The sequence below is a fragment of the Macaca mulatta genome, chromosome 3, assembly GCF_049350105.2.
Source record: "Macaca mulatta isolate MMU2019108-1 chromosome 3, T2T-MMU8v2.0, whole genome shotgun sequence".
NCBI classification, from domain to species: domain Eukaryota; kingdom Metazoa; phylum Chordata; class Mammalia; order Primates; family Cercopithecidae; genus Macaca; species Macaca mulatta.
The window spans coordinates 72,483,530-72,508,141 of record NC_133408.1 but is presented as its reverse complement, the minus strand read 5'-3'; the positions used below and the strand labels follow the sequence as shown (position 1 = coordinate 72,508,141).

The following is a 24,612-nucleotide window of genomic DNA, read 5'->3' as shown; positions in this document are numbered from 1 at the left end:
CCCATGACTCTCTTCTTCAGTTTAGTTATTTGCTAGAACAACTCACAGAACTTAGAAAAACAGGTTTTTCCTTTTCTTTCTTTCTTTTTTTTTAAAAGACAGGGCCTTGCTCTGTTGTCCAGGCTGGCGTGCAGTGGTGCAATCATAGCTCATTGAAGCCTCAACCTCCAGGGCTCAAGTGATTCTCCTGTCTCAGCCTCTCAAGTAGCTGGAATTACAGGGTTCCCACCACCACATCTGGCTAATTTCTTTTATTTTTTGTATAGATGGGGTCTTGTTATGTTGCCCAAGCTGGTCTCAAATTCCTAGACTCAAGTGATTTCCCCCCACCTCTGCCTCCCAAAGTGCTAGGATTACAGGCATGAGCCACCTCATCTGGCCAGCTTATTTTCTGTTACTGGCTCAAAGTAAAGGCTCCATCTCAGGAACAGCCAGTGAAAGAGATGCACAGGGCAAGGTAAGTGGGGAGGGGCACAGAGCTTCCATGCCCTCTGTTGGGCACACTACCCTCCCAGCACCTCCTTGTGTTCAGCGACACAGAAGTTCTCCAAACCCTGTTGTTTGGGTTTTTATGGAGGCATGATTGATTGACATTGGTAGCTAAGTCAATCTCCAGTCCCTTTTGCCTCCTGGAGTTCGGCAGGTGAGGCTGAAAGTTCCAAGCCTCAAGAAATGTGGTTGGGGCTGGGCGCAGTGGCTCATGCCTGTAATCCTAGCACTTTGGGAGGCCGAGGCGTGCAGATCACTTGAGGTCAGGATTTTGAAACCAGCCTGACCAACATGGTGAAACCCCATCTCTACTAAAAATACAAAAATTAGCTGGGCGTTGTGGCACGTCCCTATAATTCCAGCTACTCAGGAGGCCGAGGTAGGAGAATTGCTTGAACCTGGGAGGCGGAGGTTGCAGTGAGCTGAGATTGTGCCATTGCACTCCAGGCTGGACTACAAGAGCCAAACTCCGTTTAAAAAAAAAAAAATGTGGTTGGTTCCTCTGGCAGCCAGCCCTCCTCCTGAAGCAGTCTGGGAGCTTGCAGCCACTCTGTCAGCTCAACAGCATCCCACATGCATTCTTACCATGCTGCAGATCTGAAAGACCTCAGAGGCCCTTGTGTCAGGAAACTGGGACTAAGACTGAATATTAAAACAGAAAATGCTCCTATTACCTCCGTCACTAAGGACTTTATAAGAGCTTTAGAAGTTCTATGCCAGGAACCAGGGGCAGAGACCAAATGTATATTTCTTTTCTTACATTTGAGACAGAGTCTCGCTCTGCCACTGAGGCTGGAGTGTAGTGATGTGATCATAGCTCACTGCAGCTTTGACCTCCTAGGCTAAAGCAATCCTCCACCTTAGCCTCTCCAGTAGCTGGAACTACAGGCGTGCATCACCATGTCCAGCTGATTTTAATTTGAATTTTATAAAGGCGGGGGTCTTCCTATGTTCCCCAGGCTGGTCTCGAACTCTTGGCCTCAAGCGTTCCTTTCTCTTTGGCCTCCCAAAGTGTTGGGATTACAGTTGGGAGCCCCCATGCCCACCAATCAAGGATCTTTATAAGAGAAAGGAGGAGGTAGGAGAGTCAGAATTAGAGAAGGAGATGTGGTGATGGAAGAAGAGGTCAGAGAGGGAGATTTGAAGATGCTGCACTTCTGGCCTTGAATATGGAGTCAGGGGCCATCTTCAAGATGAGTCAAGGAATGGGGGTGGCTTCTAGAAGCTGGAAAAGGCAAGGGAGCACATTCTCTCTAGAGCCTTCAGAAGGAATGCAGCCCTTCTGACACCTGACTTTAGCCTTGATAGACCTAGTTGGGCTTCTGGACCCCAGAACTGTAAGGTGGTAGATTTGTGGTGTTTCAAGCCACTAAATATAGGGTAGTTTGTTGTAGCAGCAAGAAAAAATGAACATGAAGCTGGGGCTTTATGTTACAGTTGCTCATGCCTGTAATCCCAGCACTTTGGGAGGCTGAGGTAGGAGGATCGCTTGAGCCCAGCAGCTTAAGACCAGCCTGGACAACATAATGAGACCTCATGTCTCAAAAAGTTTTTTTAAAAAAAGACTGGGCGCGGTGGCTCACATTTGTGATCCCAACACTTTTAGGAGGCTGAGGGGGTTGGATCATGAGGTCAGAAGTTCAAGACCAGCCTGGCCAAGATGGTGAAACCCCATCTCTACTAAAAATACAAAAATTAGCCAGGTGTGGTGCCTGTAATCCCAGCTACTCGGGAAGCTGAGGCAGAGAATCACTTGAACCTGAAAGGCAGACTTTGCAGCGAGCCGAGATCGCGTTGTTACACTTCAGCCTGGATGACTGCGACTCTGTCTCAAAAAAAAAAAAAAAAAAAAAAAAAATTGCCAGACATTGTGGCATGCAGCTGTAGTCTCAGTTCCTAGGGAGGCTGAGGTGGGAGGATTGTTTAAGCCCGGGAGGTTGAGGTTGCTGTGAGCTATGATTGCACCACTGTACTCCAGCCTGGGCAATAGAGCAAGACCTTGTTTCAAAAAGAAAGAAAGAAATGAGCATGATGGGAATGGGGACAAATGGCAATGTTGAGTAGAGTGGTCAGTGTTGGCCTCATAAGTGAATATTGAGCAAAAGTTTGAAGCAGATGATGGAGCTGGCCAAGGTGCTGAGGGAAGAGCTCTGTAGGCTGAGTCAACAGGATAAAGGCATTAGGAGGAAACTCCCTGGTGTGTCTGAGGCTCTGGAAGGAGGCCAGTGGAGCAAAGAGAGAGAGGGAGCGAAGTTGGCGAGGAGGCCAGGGAGTTGCTGGGCTGGGATCGGTACAGATCGTGTAAGCCCTGGGACACTATTCCTGGGGCTTTGGCTTTTACTCTGACTAAAATGGGAACCACCAAGGGGTTCTGAGCAGAGAGGCGACATGATCTGTCTCCTGATTTAAAGCACACCCTGGCTGCCAAGTTGAGAAAGACTCTGGGAAGATTTGTGTAGAAGCATGGGGGCCAAGCTGTGGCAACATCCCAGTGAGAGATGATAGTGGTCCTGACCTGGTGCACAGTGGTAGTGAGAGATGGTCAGAGCCTGGATACATGTTGAAGTCAGTCAATAGGATTTCCTGACAGACTGGATGTGAGCTGTGAGAGAAGGCAGGGGTCAAGGTTGAGTTTGATTCTAATTGAATTATTAAGTAATTAAAAAAAAAACCCTACTGCCTTTCCCAATCCTACCAAGTAAAAGATGCTAGATAAAAAAAATCGTAAGTAAGGCCAGGGGCAGTGGCTCACACGTATAGTTCCAACAGTTTGAGAGGTAGAGATGGGAGTATGTTTTAAGGCCATGAGTTTGAGAGCAGCCTGGGCAACATAGTAAGACCTCCTCTCTACAAAAATAAAAGAAAGAAATTTAATAAAATAAAATAAATATAGCGGCGCATGGTGGTGTGTACCTACTCAGGAGGCTGAGGTGGGCAGATCTCTTGAGGCTAGGAGTTTGAGGCCAGCTTGGGCCACATATTAAGACTTCTCTCTCTAAAAAAATTAATAATAATTTTAAAAAAGCCTGACATGGTGGTACTTGCCTGTATTTCCAGGTATTGGGGCAGCTGAAGCAGGAGCATCTCTTGAGCCCAGTTGGTCAAGGCTGCAGTGAGCTATGATTATACCACTGCACTCCATCCTGGGTGACACAGTGGGAACCTGTCTCAAAATACAAATACAAATGAAATGAAATCCCAAGTCAGACCAGTCCCTTCTAGGCTATGTAGGCCTTGCAACCACATAGCTGCATGATCAGGTTTGTGTGGCTGTGGATGAGGAGACCCCTGCCCAACTGTTGTTGGCTTTATAATCAGTTTATTTTTCAGTATAGTAATCAAATATATTTCATCATACTTGATGGTCTCAGATATGTGTGGGTTTTGGAATTCCCCTTGGAACAGGTTGTAACATCTTATTTGCTCCATCATTCCATAATTTTAAAAATCTGATCATTGTTTAATAAGATCGGAATTGATATTAGACTACCTAGTCAGTTTTGATTATTGAGAAAATGAAATTGTGTTGTTTGTACTTTATCCAAGATTGGTGTCATATTGGGTAAATCTAATCAATACTTGAACAAATGCAAAATTAGAGCTTTATCATGAAAAACTATGTCATTCTTGAAGAAGATGCCATTTCTTTTTTTCTTTTTTTTGTTTAAGATAGAGTCTTGCTCTTGTCGCCCAGGCTGGAGTGCAGTGGTGCAATTTTAGCTCACTGTAACTCTTGCCTTCTGGGTTGAAGCAGTTCTCCTGCCTCAGCCTCCTGAGTAGCTGGGATTATGGGTGTCCGCCACCATACCCAGCAAATTTTTGTATTTTTAGTAGAGACACGGTTTCACCATGTTGGCCAGGCTCATCTTGGACTCCTGACCTCAGGTGATCTGCCTGCCTCAGCCTCCCAAAGTGCAGGGATTACAGACGTGAGCCACCAGGCCTGGCCTCCATTTCTTTTTCGTAGTCTTTAATAAACAGCTGGTATTGTTGCAGACTTGCTATTTAGGCACTTAGGAATTTTTCACTAGAAGGCATGTAAAGAAAGACCATGGGCATTTGTAATGAATTTAGCATTCATTCTTTGCGTGACTGTCCCCAGAGCTGTAACTTTACTAATGAATTGTTTACAAACCACTTAGCTAGCAACCGAGCCTAACCAGCCACTCACCCTCGTTATTCAGTGCTCTTTTGTTCTTGTCTGTTTCTCCTCCAACTTGGCTGCACTCACAAAGTGATACAAACTTGCATTTGTTTTCCTTCCTTTTTAGAGACAGGGTCTTGCTCTGTTGCTCAGGCTGCAGTACAATGACATGGTCATGGTTCACTGTAGCCTCAAACTCCTGGACTCAAGCAGTTCTCCCACTTCAGTCTCCGAAATAGCTGGGACTACAGGCGTGTGCCACCATGCCCAGCTAATTTTTTCATTTTTTATCATAGAGATGGGATCTTGCCAGGTTGCTCACACTAGGCTCAAAACTCCTGACCTCAAGTGATCCTCCTGACTCAGCCTCCCAAAGTGCTGGGATTACAGGCAAGCATGACTACCTGTGCTATTATTTTAAATAATAGCTTTATTAAAATATTATTCACATGCCATTCACTTTATTTACTGAAATCTGCAATTCAGTAGGTTTTAGAATACTCAAGAGAGCCGTGCATCGATCACCACAGTCACTTTTAGAATCTTTTATTACCCTATAGAGAAATCCATACCCCTTAGCCACTACCTCCTACTCCCCCCACCTGCCTTGGCCCCCAGCCTTAGGCAACCATTGATTCATTTTTTTGTCGCTATAGATTTGCCTAATCTGGACAAATAGAATTGTACAATATGTGATCTTTTGTGGCTTTTTTTTCCTCTTAGCACAATGTTTTCAAAGTTCCTTTATGTCATAGTGTGTATCAACCTTTCATCGTCCTATTGCTGAGTAATATTCCGTGGTAGAGACACGCTGCATTTTGTTTATCTGTTCATCAGTTGGTGGACATTTGGGTTGTCTTCATGTTTTGGCCATTATGAATAATGCTGCTCTGAAGATTGTTGTACAATATATATTTGTGTGGATATATATTTTTATTTCTCTGGGATATATGCCTAGGAGTGAAGTTGTTGCATTATATGATGACTGTACATTTTGAGAAACTGCCAGACTGTTTTCTTAAGTGGCTACACCAGTTGGGTGTGATGGCTCACACCTGTCATCCCAGCTACTCAGGAGGCTCCGATGGGAGGAATTGAGCCCATGAATTCAAGACCAGCCTGGGCAAGATAGTGAAACCCTGTCTTGATTAAAAAAAAAAAAAAAAAAAAAAACCAATTGAAATGACAGGAAAAGAAATACCCAGTGTTTACACGATTTTATGTTCCCACCAGTAATGTATGTGGGTTCCAATTCCTCCACATCTTCACTGACATTATTATTTTTTTTTAGATAGGGGCTTCTCTGTCTCTTAGGCTGCAGCCCAATGACACCATCACAGTTCACTGCAGCCTTGACCTCCCAGGCACAAGTGATTCTCTCATCTCAATGCCTGGCTAATTTTTATATTTTTTTGGAGTGATCGGATTTTACCGTGTCGCCCAGGCTGGTCTCATACTCCTGGCCTTGAGTGATCTACCCACCTCAGCCTCCCAAAGTTCTGGAATTACAGGCTGAGCCACCATGCCTGGCCTTCACCAACATTTGTCATTATGTTTTGTTTTTTCTTTTATACCTTAAAGCAGTATAAGAACAAGTGTCTTCAATTATAGGAAACAATATAATCCCAGGGCATTGGGAGGCTAAGACAGGAAGATGTGTTGATGCCAGGAGTTTGTTTTCTGTTTTTTTTTTTCAGACAGAGTCTCACTCTGTGGCCCAGAGTGGAGTGCAGTGGTGCGATCTTGGCCCACTGCAACCTCCGCCTCCCAGGTTCAAGTGATTCTCCTGACTCAGCCTCCCAAGTAGCTGAGACTACATGTACACGCCACTACTGCCCGGCTAATTTTGTATTTTTAGTAGAGTCGGAGTTTCACCATGTTGGCCAGGCTGGTCTCGAACTCCTGACTTCAGGTGATTTGCCTGCCTCAGCCTCCCAAAGTGCTGGGATTACAAGCATGAGCCCCCATGCCCAGCCTGATGCCAGGAGTTTTAGACCAGCCTGGGCAACCTAGCAAGACCTTGTCTCTACAGAATATTTAAAAATTAGTCAAATGTGGTGGTGCCTGCCTATAGTCTGTCTCTCTCTCTCTCTTTTTTTTTTTTTTTTTTTTTTTAACTTTTTGAGACATGGTCTGGCTGTGTCTGAAACTCCTGGGATCAAGTGATCAGTCCTCCCACCTCATCCTACCAAGTAATAGGGACCACAGGTGCATGCCACCGAGGTCTTGCTATGTTGCCCAGGCTGGTCTTGAGCTCCTGGCCTCAAGCAATCCTCTCACCTTGGCCTCCCACAGTACAAGGATTACAGGTATGAGCCACCATGCCTGGCCCCTACCCTGCCTGTTGAGAACCAAAAGAAGGATCCAAATTCTCCTTAGCTCAACTCGAGCCATTTCCTGATTGCATCATCAGCAAGGAGCTGGTTATTGGGCTGTCCAGACCTCCCAAGTGGCACAGAAATGAGGTGAGGGAGTTTTCCTGCTCCTCCACTCTGTGAGGAGTTGGAAGATGATGTTTACTCGTTTGCAGAGAGAGATGCCTTGTAGGCACCTTAGGATGGAGGGGACCCTGATTCCAATGTCGTTTTTTTCTTTAGAAATAGGACCTTGCCTTGTCACTCAGGATGGAGTTCAGTGGTCCAACCACGGCTCACTGTAGCCTCAAACTCAAGCAATCCTGCCACATCAGCCTTCCCAGTAGCTGGGACCACAGGTGAGCACCATGACACTCAGTGAATCTTGTGATTTTTTTGTAGAGATGGGGCCTCAAGTGTGTTGCCAGAGCTGACCTTGAACTCCTGCACTCAAGGGATTTTCCTGCCTTGGCCTCCCAAAGTATTGGTATTACAGGCATGAGCCATTGTGCCCACCGTCTCTGGTTCTTAACCTTCTGCCTCCCTCTTCCACTTTTAAAGAATGCTTGTAATTACATGGACTCTTCTAGATATTCCAGGATAATCTTGTTTTAAGGTCAGCTGATTTTCAACATTAATTTTATCTGCACTCTTAATTCCCCCTTCCTATGCAATTGTGCTGTGTAAATAGGACATGAACAATTGGTGGGGGTGGGGGTTATTACTTTGGCTACCACAGTAACTGTTTTGTGCTAGGTACTGAGCTAAGCACTGGTGAATTAAGCATGAATAACACACTCTCCCTAATCTCCATCCATTCATGGGAGGAGCACCTCACCTGCCATGCTCCTGAGAATCTGGGGAGTCAAGGAAGTCTTCCGTGAGGAGGTGATGCCAAAGCAGACAAGTGACAGAGGAGCCGAAGCTAGCCAGGAAGAGAGTAGAGGTTTAAGGGGAAGCGTATTATAAGCAGAGGGCATCACCCACTTCAGAGAGTCCCAGAGGAGAAAGATGAGGCTCAGCTGGACTCCATAGTAGGTGAAATGGAGAGGGGCAAGCAGTGAGGCTGCCTTGCAAGGCAGGGCTGAGCAGGGGCTGTTAAGGAGTCTGGACTTAATCCCGGAGGCAAGGAGAAGTGATGTAAATGGGGGAGTAACGTGATGAGATTCATGGATTAGAGACATGGTTCAGGCTGCTATAGCGAAGGCACCAAGGGGAGCAGATGGCTCAGTGGGTGTGCAGGAGACCTCTCACTGAGTTTAGGAAGAGGTTTTTAAAATAGAAGAAGTTTGAGTAATTTAAATGATGGTGGGAAGGAGCTAAAAGTGGGGGATAGGTTAAAGATACAGGAAAGTGGGAGGAAGAACTGACAAGTGAGGTTCCTGAGAGGGCAGGAGAAGAGGAGATTCCCATAGGGGGATTAACACTTTCTTTTCTTTTTCTAAGACAGGGTCTTACTCTGTCACCTAGGCTGGAGTTCAGTGGCATGATCTTGGCTCACTGTAGTGTAGACTTCCCAGGCTCAAGGGATCCTCCCACCCCAGACTCCCAAGTAGCTGGAACTACAGGTGTACACCAGCACCACACCTGGCTAATATTGTTCTTTTTTTTTTGGGTAGACACAGCGTCTCACTATGTTGCTCTGACTGGTCTCCAACTCCTGGCCTCAAGCGATCCTGCTGTCTAGGCTTCCGAAATTGCTGGGATTACAGGCATGAGCCATAATGCCTGACCTCTGCTAGTTCTGTATTCTCTAGAGATGTCTTTACTTTGTGCTAGTGTGTCCCTCATTATGCTGATCCTCTGTTAAAATTAATACCTTTTTTTCTTTTGAGACGGAGTTTCACTCTTGTTGCCCAGGCTGGAGTGCAATGGCGCCATCTCGACTCACCGCAACCTCCGCCTGCCGGGTTCAAGTGATTCTCCTGCCTCAGCCCCCTGAGTAACTGGGATGACAGCCATGTGCCACCATGCCCAGCTAATTTTGTATTTTTGGTAGAGACGGGGTTTCTCCACGTTGGTCAGGCTGGTCTCGAACTCCTGACCTCAGGTGATCCGCCTGCCTTGGCCTCCCAAAGTGCTGGGATTACAGGCATGAGCCATTTCGCATGGCCAAAATTAATACTTTTTATATTAAATTGACATATATGTATTTTTTTCTTTTTGATACCGGGTCTCACGCTGTCACCCAGGCTGGAGTGCAGTGGCACAACCTCTGCTCATCGCAGCCTCCACCTGCCAAGCTCAAGCAATTCTCCTGCCTCAGCCTCCCACGTAGCTGGAATTACAGGTAAGTGCCACCACATAGCTAATTTTTGTGTTTTTTGTAGAGATGAGATTTCGCCATATTTCCCAGACTGGTCTCAAACTCCTAAGCTCAAGGCAATCCACCCACCTTGGCCTTCCAAAGTGCTGAGATTACAGGTGTGATCCACCTTGCTCATTCCAGTTTAAACTTTTGAGTTGATTGTGTCTCCTGATTAGACTCCTACAAATACAGAATTGATGCTAGGAAGGGTACCAGGAGATAGACCCACACAGATAGGATTTGGGAATAGGTTTGGTTATCCATGGAACAGTGCTGAACTCCTTCCTAATGGGATATAGGATGGTGGTGATTTCCAGGAAGTGACCTCATAATGACTCAAGCTACCACTTACTGTTGATTGTGGTGAAATGCCAGGTGAAGCATATGCCCTGTGAGCTTAGGGGTGCTACAGTTGACCACTGCCACAGTAAAGATGACTCTGAAGAATGGCATGGGATGGATCCTTTCGAATGCACTTGAGCAGCGGTCTCCAACCAAAGGGCCATAGAACCGGAGGTGAGCAGCAGGCGAGTGAGGGGAAACTTCATCTGTATTTCTAGCCCCTCCTATCACTTGTATGACCACCTGAGCTCCATGTCCTGTCAGATGAGCAGCAGCATTCGATTCTCATAGAAACACGAACCCTGTTGTGAAGCGTGCATGCGAGGGATCTAGGTTGTGCACTCCTTATGAGAATCTAATGCCTGATGTTCTGTCACTGTCTCCCATCACCCTAGATGGACAGTGTCGTTGCAGGAAAACAAGCTCAGAGATCCCACTGAGTCTACATTATAGTAAGTTGTAGAATTATTTCATTATATCTTACAATGTAGTAATAATAGAAATAAAGTGCACAGTATATGTAATGCATTTGAATCATCCTGAAATTATTCCCTCCACTCCCAGTCTGTGGAAAAATTGTCTTCTACACATTCACTCTGTTTTTTGGTAGAGACAGGGTCTTAATATATTGCTCAGGTTGATCTCAAATTCCTGGCCTCAAGTAATATACCTCTCGGCCTCCCAAAGTGCTGAGATTACCGGCGTAAGCCACCACCCTCAACCAAGACTTATTTCTTTTTTTTTTTTTTTTTTTTTTTTTTGAGACTGAGTCTCGCTCTGTCGCCCAGGCTGGAGTGCAGTGGCGCGATCTCGGCTCACTGCAAGCTCCACCTCCCGGGTTCACGCCATTTTCCCGCCTCAGCCTCCGAGTAGCTGGGATTACAGGCGCCCGCCACCACGCCCGGCTAGTTTTTTTTTGTATTTTTAGTAGAGACGGGGTTTCACCATGTTAGCCAGGATGGTCTCGATCTCCTGACCTCGTGATCCACCCGCCTCGGCCTCCCAAAGTGCTGGGATTACAGGCTTGAGCCACCGCGCCCGGCCAAGACTTATTTCTTAAACCAAATAAAAATTAAGTGAGATTACTTGAGCCCAGGTGGTCGAGGCTGCAGCGAGCCCTAATTGCACCACTGCACTCCAGCCTAGGTGACAGAAAATAAAAAATAAAATAAAAATAATGTCTCAAGAAATAAAATAAAATACAAATTAACCCTTTATGACAGTCCCAGTAACTTTCCCTCCTAAATGTTCCCCACAAGTCTTTGAATTTTGTTTAATTTTCACACACATACCATTTAAGACGTTTAAGAACTTCTGTCTATCTGTGTCATCCCTTTATTTCAAAAGAATGTCTTTTTGTCACTTCCAGCTGGATCTACCATGAAAGACTTCTGAATCCAGGAAGAGAGACTGACTGGGCAACATGTTATTCAGGTACAAAAAGACTTGGACTGTAACTCAAAAATGATCAAATAATAGTGCATGCATCAAGTGCAGTGGGAAGCTCTTTTGGACAGTGAGAGAAGCTTCCAATTAAGGTGACCCTTGAAGCCAAGTCCTGAAAGATGAGGAAGAGTTGTATGAGAGTGGGGAGGGAAGGGGGAGGTGGAGGGATGAAGAATGGCCTGGGATGGGATGAAGTGAGCTGCTCAGGCAGGAAGACCAGCACTGTACAGACCTGGACAATGAAGATGGCACATTTTGTTCAGGGAATGGTGAATTAAGTGTGGCAGGAATGCTTTGTAGAGACAGTAGTCTGCTTGTATGGAATTTTGCCTCAGAGACCTGACTACAGTTTCTAATTTTTTCATGTTATCATCCATCACAGTCCTTGTCAGATAGTTTGGAATAGGTATAATGATCACAATAACACCAAGCATAGTATTTCAGTAATTCTCACAGAATCACAGGTAGGTGCCACAGTTATCCCCATTTTATGAATGAAGTGATCAAGACGTAGGAATAATGAGTGATTTGCTCAAGCTCACCTGGATATTAAGACTGAGTCAAATGTTGGGTCTGGTCTGACTTTAATGCTTGCTTTGTTCATGAGCACCACATATTGCCTCTCCTATGCATTTAAGCAGGTAGACAGGTGACAGAAAAGCCCGTGTTTGTCTCTACTCACACACTTCCGACTGAGCGTATGTATGGAGTTTCTACACCAAATTCTCCAATGCTCTGGATATTAACTGGCTATCCCATGATTTTATTCTGATACTACCTGGACTTAGCACAGACTCCACAAGTTAGGTGCTCAGTCCCACGAGACTGTCCTCACTTGAGATGCCAGTGGCAAGTCCTAGGTTGTCACCTGTACTTTTGACCAACCTGTTACAAATCAGGGGTTCCCATAACTCTCTTCTTGGGTTTAATAATTTGCCAGAACAGTTCATAGAACTCAGAGAAACAGTTTATTTTCTTTTTTTCTGAGAGAGACGGTCTTATTTTGTTGCCCAGTCTGGTGTGCTATATTTCTTTTCTTTTTTTTTGGGACAGAATCTCCCTGTGTCATCCAGGCTGGGGTGCGATGATGTATCATAGTTTATTATAGCTTTGACCTCCTGAGATCAAGCGATTCTCCCACCTCAGCCTCCGAAGTAGCTGGGACTACACATGCATGTCACCCATGCCTAGCTCATTTTTGTAGTCGGTGTTTCACCATGTTGGCCAGATGGGGTCTTGTTGTGTTGCCCAGGCTGGCCACAAATTCCTGGGCTCAAGTGATCCTCCCACCTCATCCTTGTAGAGATGGGATTTAGTTTATGTCGCCCAGGCTGATGTCAAACTCCTGGTCTAAATCGATTGTCTCACCTCAGCTTATCAAGTAGCTGGGACTACAGGCACACACCACCGTGTCGGGCTAATATTTATTTTTATTTTTTTCTAGAGGTGGGTCTCACTATATTGTTCATGCTAGTTTCAAACTTCGGGCCTCAAGTGTTCCTCCTGCACCATGCCCAGCCATCGCAGGGTCTTTATAAAAGAAAGAGGGTAGGAGATTCAGAAGTGGAGCAGGAGATGTGGTGATGGAAGCAGAGGTAAGAGAGGGAGATTTGAAGATGCTTCACTTCTGGCTTTGAAGATGGAGTCAGGGGCCATGATCCCAGGAATGGGAGTGGCTTCTAGAAGGTGAAAAAGCCAAGGGAACACTTCAGAGTCTCCAGAAGGAATGCAGCCCTGCTGACACCTTGACTTTAGCCTTAATAGACCTAGTTTATGTTTCTGGCCCCCAGAACTGTAAGATGGTACATTTGTGGTGTTTTAAGCCACTGAATGTAGAAAACTGGAAACTATATTGCAACAGCAAGAAGAAATGAACATGAAGCCAGGCATGATGGCTCATGCCAGTAATCCCAGCACTTTAGGAATTTAGGCAGGAGGATTACTTGAGGCCAGGAGTTCAAGACCAGCCTGGGCAACATAGTAAGACCCTGTCTCTACAAAAAATGAAAAAATTGGCCAGGCATGGTGGCTCACGCCTGTAATTCCAGCACTTTGGGAGACCGAAGTGGGCAGATCACCTGAGGTCAGGAGTTCGAGAGCAACCTGGCCACATTGCGAAACCCTGTCTCTACTAAAAATATACAAATTAGCTGGGCATGGTGGCACGCACCTGTAATCCCAGCTACTTGGGAGGCTGAGGCAGGAGAATCACGTGAATCTGGGCGGTGGAGGTGGCAGTGAGCCGGGATTGCACCATTGCACTCCAGCCTGAGCAAGAAGAGTGAAACTCTGTCTCAAAATAAAATAAAATAAAATACTAAAACAATTAGCCAGGCATGATGGCATGAACCTGTAGTCCCAGCTACTTGGGAGGCTGAGGTGGGAGGATTGCTTGAGCCTGGAAATTTGAGGTTGCAGTGAGCTGTGATTGTGTCAGTGCACTCCAACCTTGGTGACAGTGAGATCTTGAAAAAAAGAAGGCAGAAAGTAAAGAAGAAATGAGCATGGTGGGCGTGGGGACAGATGGCAGTGTTAAATATTATGGTCAGAGGTGGCCTTCTAAATGAAAATTGAGCAAAGACTTGAAGGAGGGGAAGGAGCTGGCCAAGGTGCTGAGGGAAGAGGATTGTAGGCAGAAACAACAGAACTAAGTGTCCAAGGTGTGTCTGAGGCTCTGGAAGGAGGCCAGTGGAGCAGAAGGAGAGAGGGAGAGAATTAGGGGACGGGGCCAGGGAGTTGCTGGGTGGGGATCAGTACAGATCACGTAAGCCCTGGGAGGTTATTGCTGGGGCTTTGGCTTTGACTCTGACTCAGATGGGAACTACAGGAGGGTTCTAAGCAGAGAGGCGACATGATCTGTCTTCCGGTTTAAAAGCATTCTCTGGCTGCTGAGTTGAGAAAGGCTGTGGGAAGATTTGGGTAGAAGCATGGGGGCCAAGTTATGGCAACATCCAGGTGGGAGATGATTTTGGTCCTGACCAGGGTCATGGTGGTGTAGAGAGATGGTCAGAGGGGAGAAGTAGGGGAGGAGGCCAGGGAGTTGCTGGGTGGGGATCTTTAGTGTGTGTTGAAGACAGTCAACAGGATTTCCTGACAGACTGGATGTGAGAGAAGGCAGAGGTCAAGGTTGAGTTTGATTCTTACTGAATTATTAAGTAATTAAAAAAAACACTACTGCCTTTCCCAATCCTAGCAAGTACGGGATGCTAGATTAAAGAAATCTCTTCAAGTTCATTGCAGTGGCTCATGTCTGTAGTCCCAGCTGTTTGGGAAGCAGAGATGGGAGTATCTTTGAAGGGCAGGAGTTCAAGACCAGCCTGGGCAACACAGCAAGATCTGCTCTTTACAAAAATATTTTTCAAAATTAAATAAATGTAGCTAGGCATGGTGATGTGTATTTGTAGTTTCAGCTACTCAGGAGGCTGAGGTGGGCAGATCTCTTGAGGTCAGGAGTTTGAGGCCAGCTTGGGCAACATAACAAGACCCTCACTCTACAACAAAATTAAAAAAATAGCCCGGCATGGTGGCACTCAACTGTAGTACCAGCTGCTGGGGAGCTGAGGCAGGGAGATGGCTTGAAGCCAGGAGGTTGAGGCTGCAGTGAGCTGTAAGTGCACAGCTGCACTCTAGTCTGGGTGACAGAGCAGAACCTGTATCACTGTACAAATAAAAGAATGAAATCTCAAGTCAGAGCCTTTCAGCTCTACAACCCTTGCAAACCCTGAGCCATGCAGTAGGGTTTGCGTCACTGGGAATGAGGAGCCCCCTGCCCAGTGTTGTTGCCTGACTAATCAGTGTTTTAAGCATTTATTAATCAGGGTGGGCGCGGTGGCTCACGCCTGTAATCCCAGCACTTCAGGAGACCCAGGCGGGTGGATCACCTGAGGTCAGGAGTTCAAGACCAGCCTTGCCAACATGGCTAAACCCTGTCTCTACTGACAAAATACAATAATTAGCCGGGCATGGTAGTGGGCGCCTGTAATCCCAGCTACTTGGGAGGCTGAGGTAGGAGAATCGCTTGAGCCCGGGAGGCGGAGGTTGCAGTGAGCTGAGATTACACCACTTCACTCCAACCTGGGCGAAAGAGTGAGTATTATATCAACATGTAATGGTTTTATTATTAATATGTAATGAATGTTAAATATTTTAAGAATCTTGTATCAACATGTAATGACTTTATTAATATGTGATGAATATTTTTTAAATTTTGTCTTATTTTCTAGTTTTAATATAATTGTTTATATAAAGAAATAGTCTTAGAGGTCTTTAATAAAGTAAAAAAATGTAAAGACATCCTAGACCCCAAAAGATTGAGAACTTCTAGTTTAGAAATATTCAGAATAAGCCACATACAACTTGCTACTTGAACTATTTTTTTTCTTTGTTTTTTATTTTAGGAGATGAGGTCTCACCCTGTCACCCAGGCTGGAGTACAGTAGTACTATCACAACTCACTGCAGTCTTGAGCTCCTGGGCTAAGGATCCTCCTGCCTGAGCCTCCTGAGTAGCTGGGACTATAGGTATACATGACGACACTTGGCTAATTTTTAAATTGTTTTGTGGACATGGGGTCTCACTTTGTTGGCCTGGCTGGTGTCAAACTCCTGGCCTTAAGTAACCCTTTCACCCCTGCCTCCCATCCTAGAGGTAGGAGCTGCCACAACGAGCACTTGTTCAATTTTCTAAACAAATAAAACATTTCTAAAGTAAAGCTGTAGGATGATGGCAGGAAGATAAAAATAGAAAAACAGAAGAATACGTTCAAATGACTTACACATATTCTTTCGACAGCAAGAAGAACTTTTAGTATATACATTCCTTGCAAACAAACATAAGGCAAATAAACAGTGTTGTATAGGAACGTCAACACACACTGTACAATATTCCCACTTTGCTGACATGAGTTATGGAACTTTTGTGGTTTACTTGAGTATTGCTATCAGTATTTTGCTTCTCTGATCATTTTTATGAACTTCCTCATCTGTTAACTTCTCTCCAAGGTATGTCATATCGTGACATACTGCTGCTGCACAAACATGGCCAGTGTCTTCCTCTTAAACATGTTGAATGCTTTCCTAATTTCTTTTACCCTCTGTCTCTGTGTTTTGCATTTTTCTTACCTTTATTGTCAGAAACTCGAGAAAGTCAGTCATACTAATTTATCGCCATTTGCTTTATTAATTTATACTTTGCTTATATGGAATTTTGCCCAACAGGCCTCATTACAATTTCTAACCTGTTTTGTTTTGTTTTGTTTTTTTCTGAGACAGAGTCTCGTTCCGTTGTCCAGTCTAGAGTGTAGTAGTGCTATCACAGTTGACTGCAGCCTCAACCTCCCAGGCTCAAGCAATCCTCCCGTCTCAGCCTCCCACGTGGCTGAGACTATAGGTGCTTGCCACTATGCCCAACTCATATTTGGAATTTTCCTATACGTGGGTTCCAGAGGGGTGACGGCGAAATGTGAGTCAGCATGGATTTTGGTATATGCAGAGATGGGGGGCTGGAACTAATTCTGTCTGTATACCGAGGGACGACTGTATATGTTTTTACAATTATGCTGTAGGACACATAGTATTACATAGCCTTGAAAATAATAATTTTTAACTGAGTGGAGTAATGATAATATTGATAAAAGTAGCATCTGGCCAGGTGTGGTGGCTTACACCAGTAATCACAACACTTTGGGAGGCTGAGGCAGGAGGATGGCTTGAGGCCAAGAGTTTGAGACAGGCCTTGGAAACAAAGGGCGTCACCATCCCTACAGAAAAATACATGAATTAGCCTAGTGTGGTGGCATGTTCCTGTAGTCCCAGCTACTTGGGAGGCTGAGGTGGGAGGATCGCTTGAGCCCAGGGAGGCTGAGACAGCAGTGAGTCATGATCAAGCCTCTGCACTCCAGCCTGGGTGACAGAGTGAGACACTGTCTCATAACAACAAAAAAGTAGCAGCTAACATCAACTGACCTTTTACCAGTTGCCTGTTAATACCGTGGTTTAATTTCTTATAACTGTTTCTTATTTCACTTAACCACTCTGTCTTCCGTTACTCCCAGATTTTCACTGTGTTTGTACAGATGACCTTTGTTTAAATTGAATTGTCTCCCCAAGGTATTTGCAGAAGTAAGATTACTGTAAGTCATGGTGAATGGACATTCTCATTACCCTTGATGTCAATTGACAAAGTTTTGCGTGCCTCCCAGCTATAATCTCAGCACTTTGGGAGGCTAAGCCAGAAGGATTGCTTGATGCCAAGAGTTGGAGGAGGCAGTTTGGCAGTATGGTGAGACCCTGTCTCTATTATTTTAAAAAATTGTCAAGCTTTACCCTGGAAGGCTTATATTCAATTTAAACACCCCTCGTAGTATAAGAAAGTGCCCATTTCACTGCATCTTTGCCAGCACAGGGTATTACAATTTAATGTCATTTTTTGTTTATTTTAAATTGGTAAAACACCTCATATTACTTTACTTGTCACATTTCTACATCTTTCCTTAGCTTATTAGCTCTATTTCTTTTCTGTCTGTAAATGGTTGTTGTTTTGTTCTTTGAGACAGGGTCTTGCTCTGTCACCCAGGCTTGACTGTAGTGGCATAATCATGACTCACTGCAGCCTTGATCTCCCAGGCTCAAACTTCAGCTTCCTGAGTAGCTGAGACTACAAGTGTGTACCACCACTCCCAGCTAATTTTTTTCTTTTTTTGGATAGAGACAGGGTCTCACTGTGTTGTCCAGACCGGTCTCTAGCTTCTGGCCTTCAGCAGTCCTCCTGTGTTAGCTTCTCAAATTGCTGGAATTTTGGGTATGAGCCACCATGCCTGGCCTGGGCTAGTCCTGATTTTTCTAGAGTTCTCTTTACTTTGTGCTAGCCAATCTCTCATTATGCTGTTCCCCTGTTACAATGAATAATTCTCTGGATTAAATTTTACCACTTTAAACTTTTGAGTGGTTTTTGTCTCCTGATTGGACTCTGACTAATATGCTCGGAAGGGTCCCAGGAGATCAACTCACACAGGTGGGATTTGGGCATAGGTTTGATTTTCCAAGGGACAGTGCTGAGCTCCTTGCCAATGGGAAACGGGATGCCGGTGATTTCCGGTAAGTGACCTCACAGTGACTCAAGCTACCACTTACTGTTGATTGTGATGAAATGCCAAGTGAGGCACATGCCTGGGGAGCTCAGTGGTTGCTGCACTTGACCGCTATGAAGACTGGTGTGGGAAGGGTGCTTTTGGATGCACTTAAGCCAGGGTCCCCAACCCCTGAGCCATGGAGCTGTAAGGAGCCACACAACAGAAGGTGAGTGGTATCGAGTGAGGGAAGCTTCATCTGTATTTACAGCCACTCCGCTTTGCTCACATTCCCGCCTGAGCTCCACCTTCTCTCAGGTCAGCAGCAGCATTAGATTCTCATAGGAGCACGCACCCTGTTGTGAACCATGCATGTGAGGGATCTAGGTTGTGCTTTTGTCCCTATGAGAATCTAATGCCTAATCTGTCACCTTCTATGCTCAGATGGGACCATCTAGTCGCAGGAAAACAAGCTTAACATGCCCACTGATTCTACATTATGGTGAGTTCTATAATTACTTTTCATCTATTACAATTTAATAAAGGAAATAAAGTACCTAATAAATGTTACATACTTGAATCTTTTGGCCCAGGTCTTGCCTCTCAACAGCCTCTGCAACCTCTCCAGGCCCCAAACTTTCTCCAATCGGCCTCTACAGACCAAGCTCATGACTCACAATGGTCTATTTAGGCCCATACCCTACCTCACGGCAGTCTCCGCGTATGAGGCTACTGCCTCACAACAGCCTCCACTGGTCCAGCTCCATCATTACAACGGCCTCTTTAGACCCAGCTCCTGCCTCCCAGTCTTCTCTCCAGGCCCAGAACTTTCTCAAGTTGACCTCACCAGACCCAGCTCCGGCCTCTCATTGCCCTCCCAAGGGCCAGCTTTTGCCTCATGGCCACCTTCCAAGACCCAGCTCCTGTTTTACAGTGGCCTCATGAGGCCCATCTTCTGACTCTCAGCAGCCTGTACAGGCTCAGCTCCTACCTTACAATGGCCTCTTTAGTCCCACCTCCTGCCTCTTTGCAGGAGGCCCAACAGGCCTCAAGTCCAGGCCACAAAATCCAAGCCCAAAATGTCCACAAGTCAGCCTCTGAAGGCCCCGCTCCTGCCTTTCGTTGGCCTCTCCAGGCCCAGCTGCTGCCCCCAGATGACTTCTACAGGCTGTGCTTTTACTTCTGGCTGTGCCTGGAGGCCCAGCTCCTACCTCGCTATGGCCTCTCCAGCTGCCAGAGGTCCTCAAGTCAGCCCCTCCAGGCCCAGCTCCTCCTGCCTGCCACTGGCCTCTTGAGGCCCAGCCCCGCTAACGCCTCTGGGCGGCCTCCTCAGGCCCAGGACTTGACCTCCAGTGAGCCTCGCGAGGCCCAGCCTCCTGCCTCCGGAAAGCCGGCACAGGCCCAGCCTCTGCCTCCCAGCAGACTCTCCACGCCCAGGTCTCGCCTGACTGCGGCCTCCCCAGGCCAGAGCTCCTCCTGCCTTTCGGCAGCTCCGCCGGGCCCCGCTCCTGCCTCCCAGTGGTCTCGTTAGGCCCGGCACATTTGTCACGGGGAACGGCCTTTCCAGGCCCAGCGTTTACCTTTTGGCGGCCTTTCCAGGCCCCGAACTTCCTCAGGCCGGCCTTTCCAGGCCCAGTCGCGGCCTCCCGGCCTCCCATCCAGGCCCAGCTCCTTCTGTTCCCGGCTGCGGCCGCAGGCCGAGCCCCGGCCTCACGACAACCTCCTTTGGCTCGGCTCCGGCCCAGCTCCCGCTCCGCGGCCTTTGTAGGCCCCAAACTTCCTGAAGCCGGGCCCCACGGTGGCCTCTCCGGGCCCGGCTCCTGCCCTACAACGGCGTCTCCACGCCCCAGACTTCCTCCAGCCAGCCTCTCCAAGCCGAGCTCCTCCTCCCGGCGATCTCTGCAGGCCCACACTGGCCTCGAGTCGGCCTCTCTAGGGCTCGCTCCTGCTCCCGGCGGCCCCTGCAGGCCCAAGTCGTCGCCCACTCGGCCTCCGCCGGCCCAGCTCCTGCCTCTCCGCGGCCTCTCCAGCTGCCAGACTTCCTCACGTCAGCCCCTCCAGGCCCAGCTCCTACTGCCTGCCACGGGCCTCTTAAGGCCCAGCCCCGCTCACGCCTCTGGGCGGCCTCCTCAGGCCCAGGACTTGACCTCCAGTCGGCCTCGCCAGGCCCAGCCTCCTGCTGCCCGAAGGCCTGCACAGGTCCAGCCTCTGCCTCCCAGCAGACTCTCCACGCCCAGCTCTCGCCTGACTGCGGCCTCCCCAGGCCAGAGCTCCTCCTGCCTTTCGGCAGCTCCGCCGGGCCCCGCTCTTGCCTCCCAGTAGCCTCGTTAGGCCCGGCTCATTCGTCACAGTGAACGGCCTTTACAGGCCCAGCCTTTGCCTTTTGGGGGCCTCTCCAGGTCCCGAACTTCCTCAGGCCGGCTCCTCGAGGCCCAGTCGCGGCCTCCCTGCCTCCCGTCCAGGCCCAGCTTTTTCTGCTTGCGGCTGCGGCCGCAGGCCTAGCCCAGGCCTCATGACAACCTCCTAGGGCTCGGCTCCGGCCCAACTCCCACTCCGCGGCCTTTGTAGGCCCCAAACGTCCTGAAGCCGGGCCCCACGGTGGCCTCTCCGGGCCCGGCTCCTGCCCTCCGAAGGCGTCTCCACGCCCCAGACTTCCTCCAGCCAGCCTCTCCCGGCCCAGCTCCTCCCGTGGGCGGCCTCCTCAGGCCCAGGACTTGACCTCCAGTCGGCCTCCCTACGCCAAGCCTCCTGCCGCCCGAAGGCCTGCACAGGCCCAGCCACTGCCTCCCAGCGGACTCTCCACGCCCAGCTCTCGCCTGACTGGTGCCTCCCCAGGCCAGAGCTCCTCCTGCCTTTCGGCAGCTCCGCCGGGCCCCGCTCCTGCCTCCCCGTGGCCTCGTTAGGCCCGGCTCATTCGTTACGGGGAACGGCCTTTCCAGGCCCAGCCTTTGCCTTTTGGCGGCCTCTCGAGGCCCCGAACTTCCTCAGGCCGGCCCCTCCAGGCCCAGTCGCGGCCTCCCGGCCTCCCGTTCAGGCCCAGCTCCTCCTGCTCCCGGCTGCGTTCGCGGGCCCAGCCCCTGCCTCACGATAACCTCCTTTGGCTCGGCTCCGGCCCAGCTCCCGCTCCGCGGCCTTTGAAGGCCGCAAACCTCCTGAAGCCGGGCCCCACGGTGGCCTCTCCGCACCCGGCTCCTGCCCTCCGACGGCGTCTCCACGCCCCAGACTTCCTGCAGCCAGCCTCTCCCGGCCCAGCTCCTCCTCTGTGCGCCTCCTAAGGCCCAGGACTTGACCTCCAGTCAGCCTCGCGAGGCCCAGCCTCCTGCCGCCCGAAGGCCTGCACAGGCCCAGCCTCTGCCTCCCAGCGGACTCCCCACACCCAGCTCTCGCCTGACTGCGGCCTCCCCAGGCCAGAGCTCCTCCTGCCTTTCGGCAGCTCCGCCGGGCCCCGCTCCTGCCTCCCCGTGGCCTCGTTAGGCCCGGCTCATTCGTCACGGGGAACGGCCTTTCCAGGCCCAGCCTTTGCCTTTTGGCGCCCTCTCCAGGCCCCGAACTTCCTCAGGCCGGCCCCTCGAGGCCCAGTCGCGGCCTCCCGGCCTCCCGTCCAGGCCCAGCTTTTTCTGTTTGCGGCTGCGGCCGCAGGCCTAGCCCAGGCCTCACGACAACCTCCTAGGGCTCGGCTCCGGCCCAGCTCCCGCTCCGCGGCCTTTGTAGGCCCCAAACGTCCTGAAGCCGGGCCCCACGGTGGCCTCTCCGGGCCCGGCTCCTGCCCTCCGACGGCGTCTCCACGCCCGAGACTTCCTCCAGCCAGCCTCTCCCGGCCCAGCTCCTCCTCTGGGCGGCCTCCTCAGGCCCAGGACTTGACCTCCAGTCGGCCTCGCCAGGCCCAGCCTCCTGCCGCCCGAAGGCCTGCACAGGCCCAGCCTCTGCCTCCCAGCGGACTCTCCACGGCCAGCTCTCGCCTGACTGCGGCCTCCCCAGGCCAGAGCTCCTCCTGCCTTTCGACAGCTCCGCCGGGCCCCGCTCCTGCCTCCCCGTGGCCTCATTAGGCCCGGCTCATTCGTCATGTTGAACGGCCTTTCCAGGCCTAGCCTTTGCCTTTTAGCGGCCTCTCCAGGTCCCGAACTTCCTCAGGCCGGCCCCTCCAGGCCCAGTCGCGGCCTCCCGTCCTCCCATCCAGGTCCAGGTCTTTGTGTTTTCGGCTGCGGCCGCAGGCCGAGCCCCAGCCTCACGACAACCTCCTTTGGCTCGGCTCCGGCCCAGCTCCCGCTCCGCGGCCTTTGAAGGCCGCAAACGTCGTGAAGCCGGACCCCACGGTGGCCTCTCCGCACCCGGCTCCTGCCCTCCGACGGCGTCTCCACGCCCCAGACTTCCTCCAGCCAGCCTCTCCAGGCTCAGCTCCTACTCTGTGCGGCCTCCTAAGGCCCAGGACTTGACCTCCAGTCGGCCTCTCCAGGCCCAGCCTCCTGCCGTCCGAAGGCCTGCACAGGCCCAGCCTCTGCCTCCCAGCGGACTCTGCACGCCCAGCTCTCGCCTGACTGCGGCCTCCCCAGGCCAGAGCTCCTCCTGCCTTTCGGCAGCTCCGCCGGGCCCCGCTACTGCCTCCCTGTGGCCTCGTTAGGCCCGGCTCATTCGTCACGGGGAACGGCCTTTCCAGGCCGAGCTTTTGCCTTTTGGCGGGCTCTCCAGGCCCCGAACTTCCTCAGGCCGCCCCTCCAGGCCCAGTCGCGGCCTCCCAGCCTCCCATCCAGGCCCAGCTCCTCCTGCTCCCGGCTGCGTCCGCGGGCCCAGCCCCGGCCTCACGACAACCTCCTTTGGCTCGGCTCCGGCCCAGCTCCCGCTCCGCGGCCTTTGAAGGCCCCAAACGTCCTGAAGCCGGGCCCCACGGTGGCCTCTCCAGACCCGGCTCCTGCCCTCCGACGGTGTCTCCATGCCCCAGACTTCCTCCAGCCAGCCTCTCCCGGCCCAGCTCCTCCTGTGGTCGGCCTCCTCAGGCCCAGGACTTGACCTCCAGTCAGCCTCGCGAGGCCCAGCCTCCTGCCGCCCGAAGGCCTGCACAGGCCCAGCCTCTGCCTCCCAGCGGACTCCCCACACCCAGCTCTCGCCTGACTGCGGCCTCCCCAGGCCAGAGCTCCTCCTGCCTTTCGGCAGCTCCGCCGGGCCCCGCTCCTGCCTCCCCGTGGCCTCGTTAGGCCCGGCTCATTCGTCACGGGGAACGGCCTTTCCAGGCCCAGCCTTTGCCTTTTGGCGCCCTCTCCAGGCCCCGAACTTCCTCAGGCCGGCCCCTCGAGGCCCAGTCGCGGCCTCCCGGCCTCCCGTCCAGGCCCAGCTTTTTCTGTTTGCGGCTGCGGCCGCAGGCCTAGCCCAGGCCTCACGACAACCTCCTAGGGCTCGGCTCCGGCCCAGCTCCCGCTCCGCGGCCTTTGTAGGCCCCAAACGTCCTGAAGCCGGGCCCCACGGTGGCCTCTCCGGACCCGGCTCCTGCCCTCCGACGGCGTCTCCATGCCCCAGACTTCCTCCAGCCAGCCTCTCCCGGCCCAGCTCCTCCTGTGGTCGGCCTCCTCAGGCCCAGGACTTGACCTCCAGTCGGCCTCCCCACGCCAAGCCTCCTGCCGCCCGAAGGCCTGCACAGGCCCAGCCTCTGCCTCCCAGCGGACTCTGCACGCCCAGCTCTCGCCTGACTGCGGCCTCCCCAGGCCAGAGCTCCTCCTGCCTTTCGGCAGCTCCGCCGGGCCCCGCTCCTGCCTCCCCGTGGCCTCGTTAGGCCCGGCTCATTCGTCACGGGGAACGGCCTTTCCAGGCCCAGCCTTTGCCTTTTGGCGCCCTCTCCAGGCCCCGAACTTCCTCAGGCCGGCCCCTCGAGGCCCAGTCGCGGCCTCCCGGCCTCCCGTCCAGGCCCAGCTTTTTCTGTTTGCGGCTGCGGCCGCAGGCCTAGCCCAAGCCTCACGACAACCTCCTAGGGCTCGGCTCCGGCCCAGCTCCCGCTCCGCGGCCTTTGGAGGCCCCAAACGTCCTGAAGCCGGGCCCCACGGTGGCCTCTCCGGGCCCGGCTCCTGCCCTCCGACGGCGTCTCCACGCCCGAGACTTCCTCCAGCCAGCCTCTCCCGGCCCAGCTCCTCCTCTGGGCGGCCTCCTCAGGCCCAGGACTTGACCTCCAGTCGGCCTCGCCAGGCCCAGCCTCCTGCCGCCCGAAGGCCTGCACAGGCCCAGCCTCTGCCTCCCAGCGGACTCTCCACGGCCAGCTCTCGCCTGACTGCGGCCTCCCCAGGCCAGAGCTCCTCCTGCCTTTCGACAGCTCCGCCGGGCCCCGCTCCTGCCTCCCCGTGGCCTCATTAGGCCCGGCTCATTCGTCATGTTGAACGGCCTTTCCAGGCCTAGCCTTTGCCTTTTAGCGGCCTCTCCAGGTCCCGAACTTCCTCAGGCCGGCCCCTCCAGGCCCAGTCGCGGCCTCCCGTCCTCCCATCCA

The 24,612-nt window shown here is 51.0% G+C and overlaps 1 pseudogene across 1 annotated transcript; it reads left to right on the top strand.

The window, feature by feature from the left end:
* The first annotated feature begins 6,730 nt into the window (after positions 1-6,730).
* LOC144339836 (uncharacterized) lies at positions 6,731-20,211 on the top strand (annotated as a pseudogene). Its single transcript, XR_013415337.1, has 6 exons — positions 6,731-9,277; positions 9,671-9,811; positions 11,007-11,071; positions 15,481-15,603; positions 16,354-18,651; positions 18,743-20,211. The product of XR_013415337.1 is annotated as an uncharacterized LOC144339836 (transcript).
* The last annotated feature ends 4,401 nt before the right edge of the window (positions 20,212-24,612 follow it).